The following is a 21,079-nucleotide window of genomic DNA, read 5'->3' on the forward strand; positions in this document are numbered from 1 at the left end:
CCAATAAAGCTGTAAGGAGCTACTGCGTTTACAATAGGCCTGTCTTATCCTAGATGAGACAGGTTACTTCTCATAAAACCAGAGAATAAAAAGAACGGGATGTTTTGGGGAGGTATGACGGTTGTTCCTGTTTTTCTTAAACTTACATCTCACCAACAAGAGAAAAAGAAGAGATGCTTTGTCTCCCAAACGAGAAGAAAAATAAGGGATGTTTGGGGAGGTATGACGGATGTGCCTACTGTCCTCCTTAAACAATGCCTTCATTATCCTCCAGGTCCGCTGCTTCACTCAGACACAGAACAGATGGAAGTAGGACAAATAGAAGTCAGGAGAAGAGAGAGAGAGAGAGAGAGAGAGAGAGAGAGAGAGAGAGAGAGAGAGAGAGAGAGAGAGAGAGAGAGAGAGAGAGAAAGAGATGCAACTCCAACCTCCTTCCTCCGAAAAAAACGTCCATGTGGAAGATGTGAAAAGATTAGTAAAAATCGGTTTTGAAACACGTTCCTATCAGTAGGGGAAGCAGCGATGGAGCGGGCCTGAATCACTGAAGCATGTGGCTAGGGCTAAGGAGCCTTGACCTTTTTAACACCGTCCAAATATTCTGAGAGAGACTTTGAGCACGGAATACCCATATGTCTTCCTGCGCTGCTCCGCACCGGCTGGCTGGCTGGGTGGGTGGGGAAACAAAAAGACGTGACACACATTTGGAAAAAGCTATTTCTACATAGATAATAGTGGGAAATCTAACATCTAACCTCTAAAAGTCCATGAGGATTTCAGAGTGAAGAGCTGGACTTCTAACCTTTGAATAAGAGCTGTTCAAGTATAATTAAGGAAGGATATAATGAAACGTTGTACTGAGGGAATTCAACTAGTTATACATTCTCCTTAGGACTGAGAGTTGGAGTGTAAGAGAATCTAGTACAGGGATGTAGCCTATGATCTCAACTCATTAGTTCAATAAGAAGCTCTCATTTATGTTTTCCTTTGCTAATGTTTTTGGTAGCGGGTGTACATGACCCAAACCCTTCTTAGAAAGATATTATAGAAAGATAGGAAAACGCTCTGAAACGGAGTGAAACAGGGAGGCACTATCTGAACTCATTTTAGGTTTTTCTAAAGTGTTCCCTTATGAACACGACCCTGTTTTAAGTCCTTTCAAACCATTCTTAGGGTTGTTCAGAACATAACCGTACCTCCAGGTACACCTACCTGTATACCATTAAGCATAATAAGATTAACTGTGTAATATGCAATTCCATAACTGTGAAGTGAAGCCATAACAAGAAACCCAAAATACATTTAATTAACTCGTACAGTGGTGCTCCCTTCATCTCAGCAGCAGAATATATAGCTGTAGCTTTATCGGAGCCCAGGAATGAGTAACATCTCTCAGACAAAATAAGATAATTTCATTAAAGTAACTGTCATCGGTCTGAGTTGGTTGTTTGTCTTGACTGTACTGAAATAAATAATTCAACCAATTGGATCGGAAAGAGGAATGGAAGAGAGAAGACAGCCTTGTTTTCCTTCCTCTACTTCTTATTGTAATTTCCTGTCTGAAGCACCAGGGAGGCATCACTGCTATAACACCCCCATGGCCCGCGCTTTATTTTAAGCAGTAAAAAAATGATGATTAATGAACAGGGATGGAGGGAAATATGGTCCTTTGGAGATTAAACCTGCAGTAGGAGGGGAGGTGAGAAAGTGTGTGTGTGTGTGAGAGACAGAGAGAGAGAGGAGGGAGAGAGAGTGTGTTTCAGTGTGTGTTCGGTGTGTGTGTGTGTGAGAGACAGCGAGAGAGAGGAGGGAGAGAGAGTGTTTCAGTGTGTGTTCGGTGTGTGTGTGTGTGTGTGTGTATTTCTGTGTATTTCAGCAGTGTCCTCACGTACCTGCATGCGAGCTTTTATCACACAAAGAAATGTTTATCCTGTATGCCTTTTCTCAACCGACTTCTGCTCTCCCGTCTAAATGAGATGGCAACGGGCCAGCATCATTAAGCCAAAAAGGAGAGTGATTTTTTTTGGAACAACTCGCTTTCACACCGTACTGGATTTCCCCTTATGTTTCCATTCATTTAATCTGTTTTTCTTTGCACTCCGTAAAATACCATTAGTATTTGCAGATAGACAAAAGCACATTTCCATTTAAATTAATTCAGAATAATACTGCTTAAGCCCCTTGTTTTATTTAAAACTGGTTGCCTTGAGTTGTAAGCTCTGCATTGATTATAAGGCGATAGATGAGAGATGGATTGTGGAGTAGTAAGCTCCTCCATCTAGGCACCACAGCCCTTGACTAAGTGTTTGAAGAAGGCAGGGTGACATCACCAGCTGACCCCCTACCTCTTAACAGGCTGATCCTCAGCACCCTGCAAACTAAGTGGAAAATGAGAGACCTACCGAGTGTGAAGAGAGTGAGGAGAGACCAAGGGGGAGTCCAGGGGTGTGTGAGGAGAGACCAAGGGGGAGTCCAGGGGTGTGTGTGTGTGAGGGGAGCCGAGGGGTGTGTGTGTGTATGTGTGTGTGTGTGTGTGTGTGTGCCTACTTGAGCGGTAAAAGAGTTTGAGATTTTGATTGTATGATTGAGACTGGGTTTAAGCTACACTTTATGAATGGACAAACACTGTGTGACTGAGGTCAGTTGAGTTCACTTGAACTCATTTACCAGGCTGGACTTTTTACGTCCGAGGTACGGGACTTTTCTTGAGGAACCAGAGTTCATTGTTTTGTGATGTTATTATGTGTGTGATCAGTTGTTTTGAATTTCTAATGTTTTAAGGGTTTATAAAAAGTGTATTTCCATACTGACTTTTACACAAGTCTTTGTATTGGTGTAGACTTGACGGACCAGGCGGGACTCATTCCTTCACAAACAAAAAGGAGAAATCAATACTTTCTCTGGTAGGCACGACCTACCTGGTACCCCTAACAAACAATAACCTCAAGTCAAAAGGTGTTTATTCCCTCGGGGCCTCCTGGTGCTAATGAATCGCACATCTCAGGTATGCCATAACACGCGTACACACAGTGCCTTCAGAAAGTATTCACACCCCTTGACTTTTTCCACATTGTGTTGTGTTACAGCCTGAATTTAAAATGGATTAAATTGAGATTTTGTGTCACTGGCCTACATACAGGACGGAAACCTCTCATAGATTTCACCATGATGCCAACAGTGACTTTAACACAGTTACACAGTTTAATGGCTGTGATAGGAGAAACCTGAGGATGGATCAACAACATTGTAGTTACTCCACAATACTAATCTAATTGACAGAGTGAAAAGAAGGAAGCCTGTACAGAATAAAAATATTCTAAAACATGCATCCTGTTTTCAATAAGGCACTAAAGTAAAACAGCAAAAAATGTGGCAAAGAAATTAACTTAATGTCCTGAATACAAAGCGTTATGTATGGCTGTCTAGCAATGATCAACAACCGATTTGACAGAGCTTGAAGAATTTAAAAAAGAGTAATGTGCAAATATTGTACAATCCAGTTGTGCAAAGCTCTTAGAGACTTACCCAGAAAGACTCACAGCTGTAATCACTATCAAAGGTGATTCTAACATGTATTGACTCAGGGGTGTGAATACTTATAGAAATTAGATATTTCTGTATTTTATTTTCAATACATTTGCAAATATTTCTAAAAACATGGTTTCACTTTGTCATTATGGGGTATTGTGTGTAGATGGGTCAGAAAACAAATCCATTGAATCTATATAGAATTCAGGCTGTAACACAACAAAATGTGGAATAAGTCAAGGGGTATGAATACTTTCTGAAGGCACACACACACAAATGAGAACACACACACACACACAAATTATCAGAAAATGTCTTAATCACTGCCAACAGCCCGTGGAGAGTCTGCTCCATGCCAAGTCCCATCAACATCTGTTGAAATTCAATTACTTAACGAGAAAAAGCTGCACCCTTCTCTGATTTCCTCTTTTCATTTGAGCGCAAACTTTGAACCCCTGCATATCGACCAACCGGCCGCGATCCAAAAACAGGAAGGATTCAATATTAGCATGAAGGGCTGTCAAAAACAGTGCAACACAAGTTAAATACTATAGAACGGCTGCCAAACAAATCCCCTGAGAAATCTGAGTAATGTGCTGACGGCGGCCGACTTTAATGGCATTGCTGTTGCTGTAGGGACATCTCCATAATGCAGCGGTGATGGGGAGAGAAAGTGGGGCTGCATCTCCATTAGTAATGGGGGTCACATCTGGCTCAGTGCTGTAATCAAGCTCCTGTTATTGGGGGATTATGATATAATTAAAGCCATGACACCAACAAGAGAGAGCCATTGAGAGAACGTTTTTCCCATCCTGAAAATGGTGGAGGAAGCCATTTCTGGAATTACTGCATTACATGGACTAGAGATCACACACACACGTGCGCACTCTCACATGCCTGTGCACACACACACACACACGCACAATCAAAAGTGCTTGTGAAGACGCAGAGGTAAAAGCATAGCTGAGAATCGGCACACATGCTGCACAGTGATAACTGATCATGTTCTCTTCGGTTAAGCTTACTTTAAAAACCAGGGAGAGAGAGAGAGGGAGAGCTAGGGACAGAAAGAGACAGAGGGAGAGAAAGCGAGAGAGTGAGAGAGAAAGAGGACAAAGAAAGAGATGGAGAGAAGAGCACCCTTTCTAGTCCTGCTACTGAGCCTTGGAAAGGTATTTTCATGCCTTCTCCCCTCCATGCCTTTTGTTCCCTCACTTATTCTACCGTTTCTGAGAAAAAAAGCCCTGCTTCACATTGATTGTAGCACTGAGGAGTAGTAGAATAAGCTCCTTCTGGATGGGGCCTTGCTCTCTCTCTCCCTCCCTCCCTCCCTCCCTCCGTCCCTCCCTCCCTCTCTCTCTTCTCTTTTCTCTCTCTCTCTCCCTCTCTCCCTCTCTCCTCTCTCTCTCTCTCTCTCTCTCTCTCTCTCTCTCTCTCTCTCTCTCTCTCTCTCTCTCTCTCTCTCCGACCTCGGCGGTAGTGATTACATCGTGATAGAGAAGCGGTGTGTTTGTGGCTGCCTCACGGCCATGGGCTCCCTCCCTCCCTCCCTCCCTCCTTCCCTCCCTCCCTCCCGCCCTGTGTCCCACTCCAGTGTCCTCCTCTATCAAGGCCTTTATATCTGTTACATCAACTACTGGTGCTCTTTGTGCCACTGCCCAGTGGCAGCATGTCTACACTCTGGATCTCTGTCTACGCCACAAATGGCACCCTATTCCCAGGGCCCTTGTCAAAAGTAGTGCACTATATAGGGAATAGGGTACCATTTGGGATGCAGCCACACTCTCTGTTGTGGGGCCTGAGGCCTGATCTACTAGTGCAAGTGCTGCTGCCTGCCACTATAAACTGCCATTGGTTCTGCTGCTGCTACAGCTGCTGGTGCTACCTACCTGTGTTGAGTTGTGGGGTCTGAGGCCTGATCTACTAATGCAAGCCACTATGAATTGCCATCGATTCTACAACAGATGATGTTGCTACATACACAAACAATGAAAAATGACATTCAAATCTCATTGTTGAATGTGGACGGCAGGCGTTTCATCAATTCAAGTAAACTACTCTGTCGACGAGTCACCGCAATTATCCTTGTCGTCCCGGCAATGTGGGAAAACAAAACCCTTCAAGGTCTGTTTAAGAACAATCACTGAGCCTAATTGAATATGTCAAGACTGAGTGATGGGCCATATTAAATAAATATATAACTGACTGGAAGGGAAAACAGAACACGGTAATGAACGACAGACAATGTCAAAGAAGCACCAGTCAGTATTTAATGGCAGGGGATGTTCACAACGTAGCGGTGAATTGGAGCCATTTATCAATGAATGGGAGGGGTTTTCGCCAGTTGGATTCTTCTTGCGTTTCATGTCTAAGTTTGGTAAACTAAAAGTTGTATGTCCTTTTTTTTATCAAAAGTTTACTTCTTGGGTATTCTACATATTGTAGCAATCCTATTTATTATACATTCAATGTATTCATATGATAAGACTACAGACACAATTGGTTTTGGTCACCGTCAGAGCTTTGCTTCTGCTCCCTTTTTGCTGTGCAGGGGATTAAAGACAAATATTGCCAAATAAAGGATAGCAATCTTGTAAAGTAGAATTTCCTTATTCATCAGAACCAGAATGTGTGCCCATGGGGAGAGGTTCTATACTCCATTATTTACATGCCTACAGAATGAATGGCTGCTCAAAGTCCTGAAGGTACCGTACCATCTCTCTCTTCTGACTCTCTCCCTCTGGGGTACAGTAAAACAGTAGCTAAGCAAATTCAGATCCCATCAGCTCTGGGCCCCAGATAAAATCACGGCGGCTACGCTGTTTTATGGCTCTTTTGAATTGCTGTGACATTTACTATCGCTTGTCTTCTTACTCAAAAGGAAGGCTATCCTTTGGGCAAGACATTCCTTTATTTTACTCTCCCCATCTCTCTCTCTCTCTGTATCTCTCTCTCGGCCCTCCCGCCCTCCCTAGTCAGCCTACCTGGGATGGGATTGTAAAAAAAAAAGAGAGAGAGCTAAAAAAAAAGAAGAGAGAAAGACGGCCCCATTGGGGTTTGTGCTCACATCTCAGACTATGACTCATGCCAATGAGAACAGAGAGAGGAACAGAGAGAGGAACAGAGAGAGGAACAGAGAGAGGACAGAGAGAGGACAGAGAGAGGAACAGAGAGAGGAACAGACAGAGGACAGAGAGAGGAACAGAGAGAGGAACAGAGAGACAGAGAGAAGGGGAATTGTTCTGAGAAGGAATGAGATTCTGCAACTAATATGATGTATATAAAGGTAAAGCAGGGAAGACACCAGGTCCTCAGTGACTGGTCGTTAATTGCTTATGAGACTCCCCGACGCCGGTTACCGTACAACGGATCCCGGCCAGTACAAATGTGGAAAGCGTGTTGCAGGAAATCTCCCTGTTCCTCCTGGCGAGTGTAATCATGGGTGTTAGAGGGTCCCGGTCTCCCGACGCATCACTGCCAATATCAAACCCCACAACCAGATAGAAACACAGGGAATGGAGCTGTGAAGGTCAGACACTAGCAGGGAGCCAGGCACCCAGAGGCATTAGAAAGCTGAAGCTAATAGAAGAGATTTAGCTGAGACGGGGACAGGAAGCAGTGGCCATATAATCTCAAGTCTATAGGCTGGTGAGACAAGATGAGCACCAGAACTGGTCATTTAGCTGGAAGTAGGAGAGGCTTGGTGTAATGTGTCATTTCACATTTACAGTGCCTTGCAAAAGTATTCATCCTCCTTGGCGTTTTTCCTATTTTGTTGCATTACAACCTGTAATTTAAATGGATTTTTATTTGGATTTCATGTAATGGACATACACAAAATAGTGAAAGTGAAATGAAAAAAATAACTTATTTCAAAGAATTCTATAAAATAAATAACGGAAAAGTGGTGCGTGCATATGTATTCACCTCCTTTGCTATGAAGCCCCTAAATAAGATCTGGTGCAACCAATTACCTTCAGAAGTCACATAATTAGTTAAATAAAGTCCTCCTGTGTGCAATCTAAGTGTCACATGATCTGTCACATGATCTCAGTATATATACACCTGTTCTGAAAGGCCCCAGAGTCTGCAACACCACTAAGCAAGGGGCACCACCAAGCAACCGGCACCATGAAGACCAAGGAGCTCTCCAAACAGGTCAGGGACAAAGTTGTGGAGAAGTACAGATCAGGGTTGGGTAATAAAAAAAGATCCGAAACTTTGAACATCCCACGGAGCACCATTAAATCCATTATAAAAAAATTGAAAGAATATGGCACCACAACAAACCTGCCAAGAGAGGGCCGCCCACCAAAACTCACGGACCTGGCAAGGAGGGCATTTATCAGAGAGGCAACAAAGAGACCAAAGATAACCCTGAAGGAGCTGCAAAGCTCCACAGTGGAAATTGGAGTATCTGTCCATAGGACCACTTTAAGCCGTACACTCCACAGAGCTGGGCTTTACGGAAGAGTGGCCAGAAAAAAAGCCAAAATCCCAGTGGCTAGATATGCCAAGCATATAGAGACATACCCCAAGAGACTTGCAGCTGTAATTGCTGCAAAAGGTGGCTCTAGTTATGCACGCTCAAGTTTTCCGTTTTTTTGTCTTATTTCTTGTTTGTTTCACAATAAAAAATATTTTGCATCTTCAAAGTGGTAGGCATGTTGTGTAAATCAAATGATACAAACCCCCCCAAAATCCATTTTAATTCCAAGTTGTAAGGCAACAAAATAGGAAAAATGCCAAGGGGGATGAATACTTTTGCAAGCCACTGTAGCTGGTGGATGTATGAGATCTGCGACAGCGACACAAGGGGACTGGGGAGAAAACAGAAGTAATGTCAACCTTAATGCATGACGTGAACCCAGTTATCACAGAGAGAGACCAGGGAACATGAGGGAGTTATTCACGCAGCAATGGGAGCTACAGAGAAAATAATATTTGATGAAAATCTTCTCGAATAAACATTTTTTTCTAAAAGTTTCTCATTCGTCCTAGGAGATCATATCATCCCAAAGCCCCCTAATACTGTGCATACAAACTAGTAGATAATAGCTGATCGCTCTCTGCACCAGCAAATACACCCATCCACTACTTATCAACAGTCAAAGCTCTCTTTATCCCTGGGAAATATTGCTCTGAGTCGCTGCTCAATAAGACTGTAGGACCATGCATTGATTCCATGGTTAGTAAAGGAAATATTTCTTAAAGTCATTGTGCTTGACTAGACTATCTATCATCACACATTGATTCCATGGTTATATATAACTCAGGCCATAACACGACCAGCAACCACAGCTTATCGACCACAACCCATAGTGTGGTGGGCCTAAAGCCCCCAAGTTATGAACAGAGGGGCTGGGCCGTAGTAGTGTTTTATGACAGGTTAAAGAGGGGCCCCTCTGTCTCACTGGCTGACAGCTTTACTATCCACGTGGGGAATACCACCACCGCAACCGGCCGGCAATGGGGCATAAATTCTGCCTGGCTGCCGCGGAAGTGTGTCAGGCCAGGAGTTGGTCCGCGTTGGGAAACATATGTTTACATTGCCAAAGAAAGTGAAATAGATAATTAACAAAAGTGAAATAAACAATAAAAAAAGTAACAGTAAAGATTACACTCACAAAAGTTCCAAAAGAATAAAGACATTTCAAATGTCATATTATCTCTATATACAGTGTTGTAATGATGTGCAAATAGTTAAAGTACAAAAGGGAAAATAAATAAACATAAATATAGGTTGTATTTACAATGGTGTTTGTTCTTCACTGGTTGCCCTTTTCTTGTGGCAACAGGTCACACATCTTGCTGCTGTGATTGCACACTGTGGTATTTCACCCAAAAGATATGGGAGTTAAACTAAATTGGATTTGTTATTCGGGTCTGTGTAATCTGAGGGAAATACGTGTCTCTAATATGGTCATACACTTGGCAGGAAGTTAGGAAGTGCAGCTCAGTTTCCACCTCATTTTGTGGGCAGTGTGCACATAGCCTGTCTTCTCTTGCGAGCCAGGTCTGCCATCGGCAGCCTTTCTCAATAGCAAGGCTATGCTCACTGAGTCTGTACATAGTCAAAGATTTCCTTAATTTTGGGTCAGTCACAGTGGTCAGGTATTCTGCCACTGTGTACTCTTTGTTTAGGACCAAATAGCATTCTAGTTTGCTCAGTTTTTTTATTTATAATTATTTCCAATGTGTCATATTTTTGTTTTCTCATGATTTGGTTGGGTCTAATTGTGTTGCTGTCCTGGGGCTCTGTGGGGTCTGTTTGTGTTTGTGAACAGATCCCCAGGACCAGCTTGCTTAGGGGGCTCTTCTCCAGGTTAATTTCTCTGTAGGTGATGGCTTTGTTATGGAAGGTTTGGGAATCGCTTCCTTTTAGGTGGTTGTAGAATTTAATGGCTCTTTTTAAGGATTTTGATAATTAGCGGGTATGGGCCTAATTCTGCTCTGCATGCATTATTTGGTGTTTTACGTTGTATCAGTAACCCTAACCCAGACCTATATTTTACAGAATTCTGCATGCAGTCTCAATTTGGTGTTTGTCCCATTTTGTGAATTCTTGGTTGGTGAGCGGACCCCAGACCTCACAACCATAAAGGGCAATGGGTTCTATAACTGATTCAAGTATTTTAGCCAGATCCTAATTGGTACAGTGGGGAAAAAATGTATTTAGTCAGCCACCAATTGTGCAAGTTCTCCCACTTAAAAAGATGAGAGAGGCCTGTAATTTTCATCATAGGTACACGTCAACTATGACAGACAAAATGAGAAAAAAAAATCCAGAAAATCACATTGTAGGATTATTTATTAATTAATTTGCAAATTATGGTGGAAAATAAGTATTTGGTCAATAACAAAAGTTTCTCAATACTTTGTTATATACCCTTTGTTGGCAATGACACAGGTCAAACGTTTTCTGTAAGTCTTCACAAGGTTTTCACACACTGTTGCTGGTATTTTGGCCCATTCCTCCATGCAGATCTCCTCTAGAGCAGTGATGTTTTGGGGCTGTCGCTGGGCAACACAGACTTTCAACTCCCTCCAAAGATTTTCTATGGGGTTGAGATCTGGAGACTGGCTAGGCCACTCCAGGACCTTGAAATGCTTCTTACGAAGCCACTCCTTCGTTGCCCGGGCGGTGTGTTTGGGATCATTGTCATGCTGAAAGACCCAGCCACGTTTCATCTTCAATGCCCTTGCTGATGGAAGGAGGTTTTCACTCAAATTCTCACGATACATGGCCCCATTCATTCTTTCCTTTACACGGATCAGTCGTCCTGGTCCCTTTGCAGAAAAACAGCCCCAAAGCATGATGTTTCCACCCCCATGCTTCACAGTAGGTATGGTGTTCTTTGGATGCAACTCAGCATTCTTTGTCCTCCAAACACGACGAGTTGAGTTTTTACCAAAAAGTTCTATTTTGGTTTCATCTGACCATATGACATTCTCCCAATCCTCTTCTGGATCATCCAAATGCACTCTAGCAAACTTCAGACGGGCCTGGACATGTACTGGCTTAAGCAGGGGGACACATCTGGCACTGCAGGATTTGAGTCCCTGGCGGCGTAGTGTGTTACTGATGGTAGGCTTTGTTACTTTGGTCCCAGCTCTCTGCAGGTCATTCACTAGGTCCCCCCGTGTGGTGAGATCTTGCGTGGAGCCCCAGATCAAGGGAGATTATCAGTGGTCTTGTATGTCTTCCATTTCCTAATAATTGCTCCCACAGTTGATTTCTTCAAACCAAGCTGCTTACCTATTGCAGGTCTACAATTTTGTTTCTGGTGTCCTTTGACAGCTCTTTGGTCTTGGCCATAGTGGAGTTTGGAGTGTGACTGTTTGAGGTTGTGGACAGGTGTCTTTTATAATGATAACAAGTTCAAACAGGTGCCATTAATACAGGTAACGAGTGGAGGACAGAGGAGCCTCTTAAAGAAGAAGTTACAGGTCTGTGAGAGCCAGAAATCTTGCTTGTTTGTAGATGACCAAATACTTATTTTCCACCATAATTTGCAAATAAATTCATTAAAAATCCTACAATGTGATTTTCTGGATTTTTGGATAGTTGACGGATAGTTGACGTGTACCTATGATGAAAATTACAGGCCTCTCTCATCTTTTTAAGTGGGAGAACTTGCACAATTGGTGGCTGACAAAATACTTTTTTTCCCCACTGTATGTCGAATTTTATGTTCCTTTTGATGGCATAGAAGGCCCTTCTTGCCTTGTCTCTCAGATCGTTCACAGCTTTGTGGAAGTTACCTGTGGCGCTGATGTTTAGGCCGAGATATGAATCGTTTTGTGTGTGCTCTAGGGCAACAGTGTCTAGATGGAATTTGTATTCGTGGTCCTGGCAACTGGACCTTTTTTTGGAACACCATTATTTTTGTCTTACTGAGATTTACTGTCAGTGCCCAGGTCTGACAGAATCTGTGCAGAAGATCTAGGTGTTGCTGTAGGCCCTCCTTGGTTGGGGGCAGAAGCACCAGATCATCAGCAAACAGTAGACATTTGACTTCAGATTCTAGTAGGGTGAGGCCGGGTGCTGGAGACTGTTCTAGTGCCCTCGTCAATTCGTTGATATATATGTTGAAGAGGGTGGGGCTTAAGCTGCATCCCTGTCTCACCCCCCGGCCCTGTGGAAAGAAATGTGTTTTTTGCCCATTTTAACCGCACACTTGTTTTTTGTGTACATGGATTTTATAATGTTGTATGTTTTTCCCCCAACACCTCTTTCCATCAATTTGTATAGCAGACCCTCATGCCAAATTGAGTCTAAAGCTTTTTTGAAATAAAAAAAGCTGGTTTGTTTGTTTGTCAATTAGGGTGTGCAGGGTAAATACGTGGTCTGTCGTACAGTAATTTGGTAAAAAGCCGATTTGACATTTGCTCAGTAAATTGTTTTTGCTGAGGAAATGTACGAGTCTGCTGTTAATGATAATGCAGAGGATCTTTCTAAGGTTGCTGTTGACGCATATCCCCTGGTAGTTATAGAGGTTATTATTGAGGTCAAATTTGTCTCCACTTTTGTGGATTGGGGTGATCAGTCCTTGGTTCCAAATATTGGGGAAGATGCCAGAGCTGAGGATGATGTTAAAGATTTTAAGTATAGCCAATTGGAATTTGTGGTCTGTATATTTAATCATTTCATTCAGGATACCATCAACCCCACAGGCCTTTTTGGGTTGGAGGGTTTGTATTTTGTCCTGTAGTTCATTCAATGTAATTGGAGAATCCAGTGGGTTCTGGTAGTCTTTAATAGTTGATTCTAAGATTTGTATTTGATCATGTATATGTTTTTGCTGTTTGTTCTTTGTTATAGAGCCAAAAAGATTGGAGAAGATAACTCTTCGTGTTGCTGTTTGTTTAGAGTTTTCCAATTTTCCCAGAAGTGGTTAGATTCTATGGATTCTTCAATTACATTGAGCTGATTTCTGACGTGCTGTTCCTTCTTTTTCCGTATTGTATTTCTGTATTGTTTTCTCTCTCTGTCTCTCTTTATCTCTCTCTGGTCACACAGATTAGGACAGGGTACATCCTGTAATGGTGCGTCCAAGGTCACACCACCAGGGTTGTTCTGGATGGCCTTTCCCACTTGGCCACCTCTTAATGCTATACCTTAGACACTGTTGACAGACACCATGGGGAACACAGTAAGTAGTCCACTGTCATAAAGAGATGCATCGCCACACTACGGCCCTCACACAGTATGCTGGCAGGATATACAGCATTGAGTCAATACAACTTCATATGATTGACCATGGTGTGCTTAAGTGAAACTTTTCTCCATTCAGCTTAATAATAATATAAAAACCAATTGACCCTGCCATGCCAGGCATAACCAAGGCTTATCATTAAAATCATTACGGCCTTGAATTTAATAAAAGTAAATGGTGCCGCTGATGACTTGAAGGCATTTCATTTTCTAACTCCTGCCCACAGGACAGGAAGGAAATAATCATTTGCTGTAGTTTTTTCGCTCGGCTCGCAGCAGGGACTGACATTGCCATAGGTTGAAATCCAATAGAAGTGATGTCCCAAAATAAATTGGCTTCTATTAATAAGGTAGAATGCCATTAACTGCTCTGCTGTGTGCTGTTCAATCTGGACATGAGTGATTTACCCGGTCATGATGTCATTATGCAAGGTTAGCAGACCTAGACTTTCTGTCTTACTCTTACACTTTTGTGTGGATAAAGACAGAGCCAATGATATATATATATATATATATATATATATATATATATATATATATATATATATATATATATATATATATATATATATATATATACACACACACACACACATATATATACATATATATATATATATATATATATATACACACACACACACACACACACACACACACACATATATATATATATACATATATATATATATATATATATATATATATATATATATATATATATATATATATATATATATATATATATATATATATATAGTACCAGTCAAAAGTTTGGACACACCTACTCATTCAAGGGTTTTTCTTAATTTTTATTATTTTCTACATTGTAGAATAATAGTGAAGACATCAAAACTATGAAATAACACATATGGAATCATGTAGTAACCAAAAAACTGTTAAACAAATCAACATATATTTTATATTTGAGATTATTCCAATAGCCACCCTTTGCCTTGATGACAGCTTTGCACATTCTTGGCATTTTCTCAACCAGCTTCACCTGGAATGCTTTTCCAACAGTCTTGAAGGAGTTCCCACATAGCACTTGTTGGCTGCTTTTCCTTCACTCTGCCGTCCGACTCATCCCAAACCATCTCAATTGAGTTGAGGTCGGGGGATTGTGGAGGCCAGGTCATCTGATGCAGCACTCATAGTTTTGATGTCTTCACTATTATTCAAAAAATTTCGAAAATAGTAAAAATAAAGAAAAACCCTTGAATGAGTAGGTGTGTCTAGAAGGATTACTTTATCCTATCCCAGGTATTCCTTAAAGAGGTGGGGTTTCAAATGTCTCCGGAAGGTGGTGAGTGACTCCGCTGTCCTGGCGTCGTGAGGGAGCCATTTTGCCACAACTTTGGAAGTATGCTTGGGGTCATTGTCCATTTGGAAAACACATTTGCGACCAAACTTTAACTTCCGGACTGACGTCTTGAGATGTTGCTTCAATATATCCACATAATTTTCCTTCCTCATGATGCCATCTATTTTGTGAAGTGCACCGGTCCCTCCTGAGCAAAGCACCCCCACAGCATGATGCTGCCACCCCCGTGCTTCATGGTTGGGATGGTGTTCTTCTGCTTGCAAGCAACCCCCTTTTTCCTCCAAACATAACGATGGTCATTATGGCCAAACAGTTCTATTTTTGTTTTATCAGACCAGAAGACATTTCTCCAAAAAGTACGATCTTTGTCCCCATGTGCAGTTGCAAACTGCAGTCTGGCTTTTATATGGCTGCTTTGGAGCAGTGGCTTCTTCCTTGCTGAGCGGCCTTTCAGGTTATGTCAATATAGGACTCGTTTTACTGTGGATATAGATACTTTTGTACATGTTTCCTCCAGCATCTTCACAAGGTCTGAGGTCTTGGATGATTTATTTTGATTTTCCCATGATGTCAAGCAAAGAGGCACTGAGTTTGAAGGTAGGCCTTGAAATACATCCACAGGTACACCTCCAATTGACTCAAATGATGTCAATTAGCCTATCAAAAGCTTCTAAAGCCATGACATCATTTTCTGGAATTTTCCAAGCTGTTTAAAGGCATAGTCAACTTAGTGTATGTAAACTTCTGACCCACAGGAATTGTAATACAGTGAATTATAAGTGAAATAATCTGTCTGTAAACAATTGTTGGAAAAATTACTTGTGTCATGCACAAAGTAGATGTCCTAACCGACTTGCCAAAACAATAGTTTGTTAACAAGAAATTTGTGGAGTGGTTGGAAAACGAGTTTTAATGACTCCAACCTAAGTGTATGTAAACTTCCGACTTCAACTGTAACTGTTCAGACTCACAGGCCATATTGCAGAATGGAGAAAATAGATGAAACAGCACACAGATCACACTGACGTATCATTAAGAAAATCTGTGCTTTTATGGGCAAATAATGAAACAGTAAAGCCGACTCAAATAATGAAATAATGAAACAGTATAGCCTACTCAAATAATGAAATAATGAAACAGTAAAGCCGACTCAAATAATGAAATAATGAAACAGTATAGCCTACTCAAATAATGAAATAATGAAACAGTAAAGCCTACTCAAAGCCTATACTCAAGCTACATTCAACTTTGAAAGAGGGATGATGGGATGCAACCATATGCACACTTCATAGAAAAACCAATGAAAAACATCAGGGAGCTGCAACGCTATCTTAGAAAAATCTAGAATATTCTATCAAATATTAATGGAGTTGCGTGATTAAGGATGAGAAATGTTTACTTTCCTTATTAAGTATAAACACACACTCCCTCTGGTCTTGGAGGATGCATGTAGACGCACGCACACACACACACACACACACACACACACACACACACACACACACACACACATACACACACACACACACACACACACACACACACACACACACACACACACACACACACACACACACACACGTACACACACAGTCTCATTTCATGGTAGGTAATGCAACAGCTCATGTTGAACTAACAGTGAAGGCGGGCGGGTGGGCCGCCTGCTTCAAAGAGCAATTTAAAGGCTAGACAAACCATCTGCAATCAATCTATTAGCATTACCAAGACTGGTCTTTTCACAAATGACATGACATGGGAAAATGGACTGCTGAAAGTGTATTGCCTTGCATGATTGACATGCTGGGTAGGTGGACATACTGTATACATTTGCATAAACCCCTACAGGTAGCATTTTGTTATTCAAGGTCTCAAGGTATCAATTTCATGAATCATGGCCCTTCCCCCCAAATGCAACAAATCACAAAACAAACGGAAAAAGAATTCCTCTATGATTAAGGGTACAATATTTCAAGGTTTTGCCACAGCAGGGCGGAAACCCCCGTACTGCACCGTACACCGTATGTTGATGAACTAAACAACAGGCAAGATGACAAATCAAGAGTAATTACTTTAAATCACTGCCTTGGTGATTCTGAACCTCACGATGCAGCTCTCTAATCACCGGAGTGACAAGCCATTACAGTCGGAGAAATAGTTTTTTTTTTGTGTCGAGTGTTTGCAGAGGGAGAAGGACAATGAGGTTCTCTGACCTCAAACAACCAAGGTTACGAAACCAAGTATTTAAGGATACAATTGTTGCTGTAAAATCTATCTGTGAATATCACCAATCTGATATGGCTGGTATTAAGGCCAACAAGTTAGCAAAACACCAAAGTCAACATGTACTTTTGAGAAAGTTTAATTTCTCCCTCGTTCTCAGACTATTTCTCTTTCTTCCTCTCCATCTAAGCTTATTTCACGCATAAACATGTGCATTCTCACCAGCTATTACATTGTGAGAAGCCACACAATATGCCGAGCTCTTAAATAATACAGTGCCATCCAAATTCAATCAACTACACTTCCTCCTAAGCCTGGCCAAGAGAAGATGACCAGACAAGACAAGCAGAACATATGCCATCCTATTGGCCCATACACTCTTAGAAAAAAAGGTGCTATCTAGAACCTAAAAGGGTTCTTCCTTTGAAGAACCCTATTTGGTTCCAGGTAGAACCCTTTTGGTTCCAGGTAGAACCCTCTTCGGTTCTATGTAGAACCCTTTCCACAGAGGGTTCTACAGGGAACACAAAAGGGTTCTACCTAGAACCAAAAAGGGTTATCCTATGGGGACATGTGAGGAACCCTTTTGGAACCCTATTTTCCAAGAATGTAGAGCTCTTGTAAAAAGTAGTGCACTATATAGGGAATAGGGTGCCATTAGGGACGCAGAATATATTTTCTCTGGCGAAGCTGTTCATTGTGCCATCCACTGCACTTTATCCTCTTATGAAGCCTGATTCATTATGACTCTAGATTACATGGGGTAGGAGACGGACTGCATCACATTACCAGGCTGGATCACGCCACAATGCTGCAGGCCAGTGGCAAACAGATTCAGTAGGACACCATGCTGAAATAAGATGGTCTGATAATGAAGTGATTCATGCATTGCACTTGAGCGAGCACACACACACACACACACACGTATGCATTACCCCATCCAGTAGTACTTTAAGTTCTGTGATTACACATTCTCATTGCAAAGTAGTGGCTCAGAAAGGAGTTATACTGCTGTAAATGTCATTCACGGAAATAACTTCAGAAACACGATTCCCTAATCGATACCACGACTGGCAGTGAGTGATCATGGATCAATTCTTACATCTAGCTATGTGTCAGTCAAGAAGTCTGATGAGAGTTGTGTGCATAGAGTTGTCTCTGTGGTTGTGTGTGTTTGCACAAGGGTGTGTATGTGTGTGTGTTAGCCTTTTAATATAAAGCCATGCACCGCTCGCTGTTCATCTAAGAACAGGTTAACACAGCAGTGTAATCAGCACAGACAGATTAGTGTTACCATCAAATACCTCTGAGGGGTCAATGGGGCTTGAAAGGGATTACCGCCCTGAGATTAATAGCTGATGCATCTGGATCCTAACAATTTGCTTGACTTGGCTAATTAAAAGCGGAGTGTGTGTGTGATGCTGCAAAAAGCCGGTGAGGTCAGTCAAAGGCATATTCCCCCTGCCTTCCTGCTCTCCCTTCAGATGAATTACCCTTCTATCAGACAGGCCCCCCTTTGAAGCCAATCATTAATTATACACGGACAAATAGTCAACTCCCCGCCCCTCCCCGGGAGCCTGTGTATCCCTTTAATTGCTTTCTGTAATCAAAGACAGCTTTTTTCCCCTTTTCTCCAGACAGACAGGATGAGGATGACATCTGTCATTCAGGGAGATGGACAGAGAAATTACAGAGAGGCGCACAGAGACAATTAGAGGGTTGGATTGCTGCCTCTGATTCTAGAGAGAGAGAGAGACATCGTTACAACACTGTACACAGACATAATATGACATTTGAAATGTCTATATTCCTTTGGAACATTTGTGAGTGTAATGTTTACTGTTCATTTTTGATTGTTTATTTACTTTTGTTTATTATCTATTTCACTTGCTTTGGCAATGTAAACATATGTTTCCCATGCCAATAAAGCCCTTAAATTAAATAGAGAGAGAGAGAGAGAGAGCGGAAAGGGAGAGAGAGAGGGAGAAAGGGAGAGGGACGAGGGAGGGAGGGAGGGAGGGAGGGAGAGAGAGAGATAGCTAGGGAGGAAGGGAGGGAGAAAGGAAGAGATATAGCGAGGGAGAGAGGGAGAAAGGGAGAGAGAGATAGTGAGGGAGGGAGAAAGGAAGAGCGATGGGAGGGAGGGGAGGGGGGAGGAAGGGAGAGAGAGATAGGGAAGGGAGGAAGGGAGGGGGGAGGAAGCGAGAGAGAGATAGCGAGGGAGGGAGGGATGGAGGGAGGAAGGGAGAGAGAAAGGGAGAGAGGGAGAATGGGAGAGAGAGATAGCGAGGGAGGGAGGGAGGGAGAAAGGAAGAGAGATAGCGAGGGAGAGAGAGATAGCGAGGGAGGGAGGGAGAAAGGAAGAGAGATAGCGAGGGAGGGGGGAGGAAGGGAGAGAGAGATAGCGAGGGAAGAAGGGAGGAATGGAGAAAAGGAGAGAGAGATAGCGAGGGAGGGAGGGAGGGAGGGAGAAAAGGAGAGCGATAGCGAGGGAGGGAGGGAGAAAGGAAGAGAGATAGCGATGGAGAGAGGGAGAAAGGGAGAGAGAGATAGCGAGGGAGGGAGGGAGGAATGGAGGGAGAAAGAAAGGAAGAGCGATAGCGAGGGGGGGGGGGAGAGATATAGGGAAGGAGGGAGGGAGGGAGGGAGGGAGGGAGGGAGGGAGGGAGGGAGGGAGAGCGAGATATCAAGGGAGGGATGGAGAGAGGGAGAAAGGGAGAGAGAGATTGCGAGGGAGGGAGGGAGGGAGGGAGAAAGGGAGAGAGAGATTGCGAGGGAGGGAGGGAGAAACGGAGAGAGAGATTGCGAGGGAGGGAGGAAGGAAGGAAGGAAGGAAGGGAGAGAGAAAGGGAGAGAGAGATAGTGAGTGAGGGAGGGAGGGAGAGAGGGAGGGAGGGAGGGAAAAAGAGAGAGAGGGAGAGAGATAGCGAGGGAGGGAGGGAGGTACAAAGGGAGAGAGGGATAGCGAGGAGGGAGGGAGAAAGGAAGAGCGATAGCGAGGGAGGGAGGGAGGGAGGGAGGGAGGGAGAGATAGCGAGGAAGGGAGGGAGGGATGGAGATATAGCGAGGGAGGGAGGGGGGGAGAGATAGTGAGGGAGGGAGAGATGGAGAGGGAGGGAGCAAGCGAGGGAGGAAGGGAGGGAGGGAAAAAGAGAGAGAGGGAGAGAGATAGCGAGGGGGAGAAAGATAGCGAGGGAGCGAGGGAGTGAGGGAGCGAGGGAGGGAGGGAAAAAGAGAGAGAGGGCGAGAAAGAGAGAGAGAGGGAGAAAATGGAGAGACTTCTCTGTGGTGAGACATGGAGAGGAGGTATATTGCGCTCCCATTGTCTAAGTGCCTCAACAGTAATAACACTAAAATGGCACCAATTTCCCTGTTCAGACATCAAAAAGAAAAGAGGAAAAAAGTCACTCTAGTCTGTCACTTTTTTTCTGACTGTCTCGAAAAGCTTTAAAGTCTGATCCGGCACCATTAAGAGATGCTGAGGAAAAATGTTAAGCGAACGAGGCCAGAGACGTCCGTGGTGACAAAAGCTTTAAATGTTGAGCAGACTATGGGCACAGCGATGTTCAATTAAGACACAAATCTCAGCGGAGGCACTTCTTCCATGTCAAGAGACATGGGCTGCCTTCCAAATGGCAGCCCATGTTGCCTTTATAGTGCACTAATTTTGACCAGCTCTGGTCAAAAGTAGTGTAGTATGAAGGGAATATGGTGCCATTTGGGACGCAGCCTAAGAAACTTTTACTTTCAACGCCAGCCAGGCAGATTCTTTGAGAGAAACAGACAAAACTACAACTCTTGTTGTTTCCCCCATGCTCTCGACAAGATGCTTGTTTGATTGGATGACAGTTTCTACATCCCCCCAAGCGAAACTCAGAGGAGTGGAGACTTCTGCTTTTGTATCTCATAAACCGGTAAAGCGTAAATGCTGTCACTCGTCAACCCATCAGCATTGAGAACGGTAAACAAGGGAGGGGCCAGTGATGCATTTAGTAAACATTCTCATTCATAAGGGCTTTCATTAAAACTATGAGGATGAAACCTAAGTGAGATGTTTTTTTCGGTTCCATCCAATCTCTCGAAGTCTCGACTACAAAGCCTTTAACTATATTCCCTGATTCCCTTTAGTTTAATAATCAGATATAATGTTACAGATAATTACAGATCCTCCTTGAAACCTAGATCCTTAGATCAAAGAGACAAAAGTCTCCCCCACTGCCCTCTTCTACAAAAAAGGTGTTATGTTGCCTTTTTCATAACTTCCTCTTCCTCTTCTTCACGCCCGACCTCGC

Source organism: Coregonus lavaretus (genome assembly GCF_964263955.1).
Source record: "Coregonus lavaretus genome assembly, contig: SUPER_35_unloc_1, whole genome shotgun sequence".
NCBI classification, from domain to species: domain Eukaryota; kingdom Metazoa; phylum Chordata; class Actinopteri; order Salmoniformes; family Salmonidae; genus Coregonus; species Coregonus lavaretus.